An 8,096-nucleotide genomic window follows, 5' to 3' on the forward strand; every position below is an offset into this window, starting at 1 on the left:
CCAGGCCCAGCTTGTTGAAAGGGACTGCAGCTTGCCTGGGAGTTAGACAGACCAACAGGGGAGGAAAAGAAAGGCAGTGAGGAGGAGAGACATGAAGATACCATGTACTGAGAAATAGTAAAAAGCAGATAACCAGCTGATAGGTGCCAGGCATTGTGCTGAGTCCTTATAATGAGCTTCTGAAGGATCTCCACCTGAGGGTTGAGGAACCTGGGGCTCAGTGAGTTTACCTTGCCCAAGATCACACAGCTAGTGAGTTTGATACAAACCCATTGTGTCTGTTCTCATCCATTACACTACCAGGCATCCTGGTTAAGGAGTAGGAGACCAGAGTGAGTGAGACAAGGAGATTGAAAGGTGAGAGAGTGGGAGATAGAAGGTGGGTGTTCAACCCAGCCCCCTTATATCACTGGGGAGGGCAGCTTGGGGTGCCACAGTGGAGAAGCAGTGCATTGTACCAAGGAAAAAGAGCATCTGATGAGGAGTCAGGATAGCCTGTGCCAGAAATGTCACCTTGGGCAAATCACCTAACTTGTCTGGGCCTTGGTTCATCATCTGCAAAAGAAAATAATAATTCTGCCCTGTTTGCCTCTCAGGGTGGTCCTGATGGTAATAAAAAATAATGGATGTAGAGAGAATTCTGTGAAGATGGCAGAGTAGGAAGCATTAGGAATCTGTCTTTCTACTTAGAAAACCATTGCTCTGGCAGAATCTGTGTGATGTAACTATTTTGGAATTCTAGAGTCTATTGAAGGCTGGAAACTTCCAGAGGAAGACTTGGAAAGTAAATTGTGGTTAATTTTGGTCAATTTCAGCTCTTAACACAGTAGTGGCTCCCTGTGCTGTCCCCCACCCTTCAGCCCCTTGGGAGGCAGATGTGCATATGTTCCTGGAGCAGCTTGCACACAGCTTGCTGGAGCTAGGGTGGGCTAAAAGGACCCTGTCTTCCAAATATTAGAGATCTCTGTTCTGATTGCTAATTGCTGCTTCTGATCATAGAGGTGCAGACAAAGAGGCAGCAATTATTGTTGATATACCTTCAATTGTTACAAGTCACACTTGCAATGACTAAAGTGACTTCTAGGGTATTTAAAGAGCCAGGACACTTCCCTTCCACCCTTCATTTTTTCTTTTTCCCTTTTTGGGAGACAGACATTAAAAACTATGACATTTAAGGACAACTTCATATATAGGGAAAATTCGAAAATGACCATATGACACCAGGGAAACTCATAAAAAGACTCAAGAAGACATTAAGTTTACATCTGAGGCTAATCCTCAGCACAGAGACAGACTACAACAATTAAAAACAAACAAACAAAACAACAACAAAACCCCAGCAAACTTGGGGAAGGACAAGAATCTGATTTCCAGATTTGCTACATTATTTGTTTCAAATGTCGAGTATTCAATAACAAGAAATCATAAGGCATACAAAGAAACAGGAAAGTATGGCCCATTTAAAGGGAAAAATAAATAAACAAAAACTGTCCCTAAAAAAGACTTGATGGCAGATATACTAAAAAATATTTTCAAGTAATTGTCTTAAAGATGCTCAAAGAGCTAAGGGAAATGTGGAGCAAGTGAAGAAAATGATGTATGAACAAAATGGAAATATCAATAAAGAGATAAAAAACCTAAAAAGAAACAAAAAAATTATGAAGCTGAAAATTACAATAATTAAAATGAAAAAATTCACCTGAGGAAATGGAAGGCATATTTGAACAGGCAGAAGAGAGAATCAGTGAACTTGAAATAGGACAATGGGCATTATTGAGTCTGAGGAACAGAAGGAAAAAAGATTGAAGAAAAGTGAACACTCTCAGGGACCTGTGGGACATCATCAAGCAGACCACCATATGCATTGTGGGAATCCCAGGAGAGGAGAGAGAGAAATGGGCACGGAAAATATTTAAAGAAATGATGGAAGAAAACTTTCCAAATTTGATGAAAGGAATGAATGTAAACATCCAGGAAGACCAATGAATTCCAAGTAAGATGAACTCAGAGAGACCCACATTGAGATACATTATAAGCAAACTTTTCAAAAGACAAAGGGAGAACTTTAAAAGCAGCCAGAAAGAAGCAAATTGCTACATACAGGAGATCCTTAATAAGATTAAGCAGTTTTCTCACCAGAAACTTTGGAGGCCAGAGTCAGTGGCCTGATAAATTCAAAGTGCTAAAGGAAAAACACCTGTCAACCAAGAATACCATATCTGATAAAACTGTCCTTCAAAATTGAGGGAGAAATTAAGACATTACAGATGAACAAAATTTGAGGAGTGCATGACCACTAGACCTGCACTGCAAGAAATGCTCAAGGGAGTCTTGCAAGGTGCAATCAAAGGACACTAGACAGTGACTCAAAGCCATATAGAGAAAGAAAAATCTCAATAGATGTAAATACGTCGACAGTTAAAAAAGCTAGTATTATTGTAACAATGGCTTATAACTGCACTCTTTGTTTTTTACCTGATTTAAGAGACTAATGTATTTAAGAAAATCATTAGTTTGTGTTTTGGAACACACAATATATAAAGATGCAATTGAGAACACCAACAAATGAAAGGGGTGGGGAAAGAGCAGCAAAGAGGCAGAGTTTTTATTGTTACTGAAGTAATGCTGGTATAAATTGAAATTAAAGTGTTATAACTTTAGGATTTTAAATGTAATCCCTAGGATAACCACAACAAAAATAACTATAGAATATACAAAAAAGGAGGTAAGAAAGGAATGTAAACATTTCATTACAAAAAATCGACTAAACACAAAAGAAGACAGTAGTACAGGAAATGAAGGACAAAAAAAAAAGGTGTAAAGCATATAGAAAACAAATAGCAAAATGACAGAAGAAAGTCCCTCCATATCAGTAATTACTTTAACTATGAGTTGATTAAACTCACCAACCAAAAGACAGAGACTTTTGCAGATTATCCAATTATATGCTATCTGTCTATAAGAGACTCATTATACATCCAAAGACACGAATAGCTTAAAAGTGAAAGGATGGAAAATGATATTCTATGCAAATAGTAACCAAAAGAGAGCAGGAATGGCTATACTATTTTCAGACAAAATGGACTTTAACTCAAAAGAAGGTACGAGACAAGGACATTATATATTAATAAAAATTTTAATACAGTAAGAAATTATAACACTTATAAACATTTATTCACCTAATGACAGACCATCAATGTATGTGAAGAAAACTGACAGAATTGAAGTAAGAAACAGACAGTTACACAAGAATAATTGGAGACTTCAATACCCTACTCAAAATAACAGATAGAACAACCAGACAGAAGGTAAGTAAGGGAACAGAGGGCTTAACACAATGAACCCCTATCTTTAACACACAAATGCAGTGTACTCTACCCAATGACAACATACACATTCTTTTCAATGCACGTGGGACATTTTCCAGGATAGGTGATATGTTAGACCACAAATTAAGTCTCAAAAGATTTTAAAAGACAGATATTATACAAAGTATCTTCTCTGACCACAATGAGATGAAGTTAGAATCAATAACAGATGAAAAACTGGAAATTTTATGAAACTGTGGAAATTAAAGTTTTAAACATCCAGTGAATCAAAGAATAAAGCACAAGGGAAATTAGAAAATACTTAGAGATGAATGCATAAAAGGGCAATGCGCCCAAACTTATGGGACATAGCAAAAATAATAAGGGGGAAATTTATAGCTATAAATGCTTACATTAAAAAAATAAGAAATATCTCAAATCAACAACCTAACTTTACAACTTAAGGAGCTAGAAAAAGAACAAACTAAATCCAAAGTGCAGAAGGAAGGAAATAATAAAGGTTAGAGCAGAAGTAAACAAAATAGAGAAGAGAAAAACAATAGAAAAAAATCAATGAACCCAAAAGTTGGTTCTCTGAAAAAGTCAACAGAATTGACAACATTTTAGCTAGGTGGACTAAGAAAAAAGAGAGAAGACTCAAATTCTTAAAATTAGACATGGAAGTGGGGATTACCAGAGAGTACTATCAACAATTGCACACCAACATTGGATAGCCTAGATGAAATGGAAAAAGTCCTAGAAGCACAAAGCCTACCAAGACTAAATCACAAAGAAATAGAAAACATAAATATACCTATAACTAGTGAGGAGATTGAAGCAGTAATAAAAATTTTCCTGACAAATAAAAGCCTTGTACTCAATGGCTTCCCTGTGCATTCTACCAAACATTTAAAGAAGAACTAATACCAATCCTTCTCAAACTTTTCTAAAAAACTGAAGAGGAAGGAACACTTTCTAATTCATTCTATGAATCTAGCATTATCCTGATACCAATGCCAGAGAAAGACACTACAAGAAAACTACAGGATATCCTTTATGAACATCAATATAAAAATCCTCAACAAAATGCAAATGAATCAAATTCAGCAGCATATTAAAATGATTATACATCATGGCCAAGTGGGACTTATTCCTGGGATGCAAGGATGGCTCAACATACAAAAATAAATCAAATAATACAGCACATTAATAGAATGAAGGAGAAAAACCCACATGATTATTTCAATTGATGCAGAAAGGGTATTTGAAAAATTTAACACCCTCTTATAATAGAACACGAAAACACACTAGGAATAGAAGGAAACTAGTTCAACATAATAAAAACCGTACATGAAAAAACTACAGTAAGCATTATACTCAATGGTGAAAGACTAAAAGCCTTTCTTCTAAGATTGGGAACAATACAAGAATACCTGCTTTCAGTACTGCTGTTCAGCATAGTACTGGAAATTCTAACCAGAGCAATTAGGTAAGAAAAAGAAGAAAAGTCATCCAAAGGAAAATAAGTTAAATTACCTGTTTGCAGATTATATGATCTTATTTGTAGAAAACCCTAAGGATTCCACAAAAAACTATTAGAAATAATAAATGAAGTTAGCAAAGTAGTAGAATACACTCAACATGCAAAAATAAACTGGGGGTCCGTGGCTGGCTGAGTCAGTGGAGCATGCAACGCTTCATCTCAGGGTCGTGAGTTTAAGCCCCATGTTGGGCATGGAGCCTATTTAGAAAAAAAATTGTGTTTCTATCCACTAACAATGAATAATCCTGAAAAGGAAACCACCAAAACGATTCCATTTACAATAGCATCAAAAAGAATGAAATATTTAACCAAGGAGGTGAAAGACTTGTACAATGAAAACTACAAAACACTGCTGAAAAATTAAAGAAGGTATAGATAAATGGAAACACATCCCATGTTCATGGATTAATATTGTTAAAATGTCAATACTACCCAACGTGACCTACCGATTCAATGCAATCTCTATCAAAGTCCCAATGATTTTTTTTGCAGAAATAAAATTCATATGGAAACTCAAGGGACCCTTAATAGTTAAAGAATATTCAAAAAGAAGAACAAAACTGGAGGACTCACATTTCTTGATTTCAGAAGTTACTATAAAGCTACAGTGCAAGCTACATTATCAAAACAGCGTCGTATTGGCACAAAGATAGACATATAAACAGTGGAATATATGGTCAAATGATTTTTGTTAAGGGTGCCAAGACCATTCAATAGGGAAAAGACAGTCTTTCAACAAATGATGCTAGGAGAACCAGATATCCACAGGCAAATTAATGAAGTTGGACCCTTACATAATGCCATATACAAAAATTAACTCAAAATGTATCAGACCTGAGTGTCAGACCTAAAACAATAAAACTGGTAGAAGGAAACATAGAACAAATGCTTCATGACTCTGGATTTAGCAATTATGTCTTGAATATGACACCAAAGGCACAAGTGACAAAAGAAAAAATAGGCAATTGGAATTCATGAAAATTAAAAATTTGTGCACCAAAAGACACCATCAACAGAGTAAAAAGGCAGCCCACAGAATGGGAGAAAAATTTTGCAAATCATATATCTGGTAAAGGATTACTATCTAGAATATCTAGAAAATTCCTAAAACTCAACAACAGCAAAGAACCTGACTCAAAATTAGGCAAAGGACTTGAATAGACATTTCTCCAGGGAAGATATATAAATGACCAATAAGCCCATGAAAAGATGCTCAGCTGCCCTAATCATTAAGGGAAATTCAAATCAAAACTACTATGAGACACCATCTCACACCCATTAGGATGGCTACTATAAACAAATAAAAAAGAGAAACAAAAAGAAAAAGAAAAAACATATGGACAAAGATGCAGAGAAACTGGGACTCGTGTGCACCGTTGGTGGGAATGTGAAACGGTGTAGCCATTGACTGTGAAAAAGAGTATAGCAGTTTTTCAAAAAATAAAAAATAGGATTAACCGTATGATCCAGGAATTGCACCTCTGGGTATACACCCAAAAGAATTACACCCAAAAAGGTGTAATTCACCTTTTTAAAAGCAAGGTCTGGAAGAGATTTTTTTCTGCCTCCTCCTTATGGTTTTGGGTACTCCGCACATTGAGAGAAACTTGTCTAGTAAACTGTAGAAATGACCCCTGGAATTATAGTCTTTGGAAGAGATATTTTGTATACTCATGTTCATAGCAACATTGTTTACAATAGCTAAAAAACCATGGAAGCAACCCATTGTCCATCAACAGATGAATAGATTACCAAAATGTGGTATATACACACATGGAATATTATTCAACTTTAAAAAGGAAGGAAATTCTGTGACATGGGAAAACATGGATGAACTTTGGAGACACCATCTTAAGTGAAACAACTATTTGTCACAAAAAGACAAATACTGCATAATTTTACATATGTGAAATACTTAGAGTTGTCAAAATCATAGAGATAGTAGAATGGTAGTTGCCAGGGACTGGAGAAAATGGAGTGTGTGTTTAATGGGTATTAGAGTTTCAGTTTTACAAGATTAAAAGAGTTATGGAGATGGATGGTGATGATGGTTGCACAACATTATGAATGTGTTTAGTACCACTGAACTGTACACTTAAAAATGGTAAAGATGGTTAAATTTTGTACTATGTGTATTTTACTATAACAAAAAATTGAATCTCTTCTCAGCCTTTTGGCTAAGATCAAGTGCAACAAAAAAATTGGAAAAAAAATGGATGTGATCACACAAGTGCTCTTCCAGTAAAATATTACCGACCATCCACCATCTGCCAGGCACTGGGTATAAGAATGAGCAGTTCACACATCATCCCAGTTTCTCATGGGGCTTCCAATCTAGAGGGCATTATAGGCCATTACGATGAAAATGAGAGTCAAAGGAGAAGCACTTGATCCAGGTTAGGGTGTCAGGGAAGTCTTCCTGGAGCAAGTGGCAGTGAGACAGGACAACAATTAAGAGTTGGTTATACTAAGGATTTGGATTGGGGAAGAGGGAAGGTGTTGCAGGAGAGAGTATGGAGGGACTGAATGTAGTTGGACTCAGCTGTATAAAGGAACCCTTGCTTTAATTTGCCTAAAACATGCCTTGGTCAATTTTTAAAGTTGGCCTTGAGCTCTACTATATAGATTTTGTGTCCTAAGAACTATTTGCCTAACCCAAGGTAGTAATGATGTTTTCCTCTGTTTTCTTCTACAATTTTACAGATTTAGCTCTATATTTAAGTCTATGGTTCATTTCAAATTAACTTCTTTTTTTTTTAAGATTTTATTTATTTGAGAGAGAGAGAGCATGAGCAGGGGGAGGAGCAGAGGGAGAGGGACAAGCAGACTCCCACTGAGCAGGGACCCCTGACGTGGGGCTCGATCCCAGGACCCGGAGATCATGACCAGCCAAAGGCAAACGCTTAACTGACTGAGTCACCCAGGCACCCCTCAAATTAACTTTTTTATATGGTATAAGATATATGTTGAGGTCCTTCCTTCCTTTGTTTGTTCCTTCTTTTTTTTTCTTTCTCCCCCTTCTCCTTTTTCCCCATCCTCCCACCTCAATATCCAATTGTCCAGCATAATTCATTGAAAAAACTTTCCTTTTCCCATTGAATTGCCTTGGTAACTTTGTCAAAATCAGGTGACCATATGTTGGATATATTTCTGGACTCTTCTGTTCCATTGATCTGTATGTCTGTGCTTACCTCAACACCACACTGACATGATCGATTACTGTAACTTTGTAGTAGGTCTTGAAA

At 36.3% G+C, this 8,096-nt stretch overlaps 1 pseudogene; it reads right to left on the reverse strand.

Annotated features, from left to right (window-relative positions):
- Positions 1 to 6,328: 6,328 nt before the first annotated feature.
- On the reverse strand, positions 6,329 to 6,501 carry LOC123792734 (small nucleolar RNA U3; annotated as a pseudogene).
- Positions 6,502 to 8,096: the final 1,595 nt, after the last annotated feature.

Source organism: Ursus americanus, chromosome 16, assembly GCF_024610735.1.
Source record: "Ursus americanus isolate L20-20 chromosome 16, mUrsAme1.1.p, whole genome shotgun sequence".
NCBI classification, from domain to species: domain Eukaryota; kingdom Metazoa; phylum Chordata; class Mammalia; order Carnivora; family Ursidae; genus Ursus; species Ursus americanus.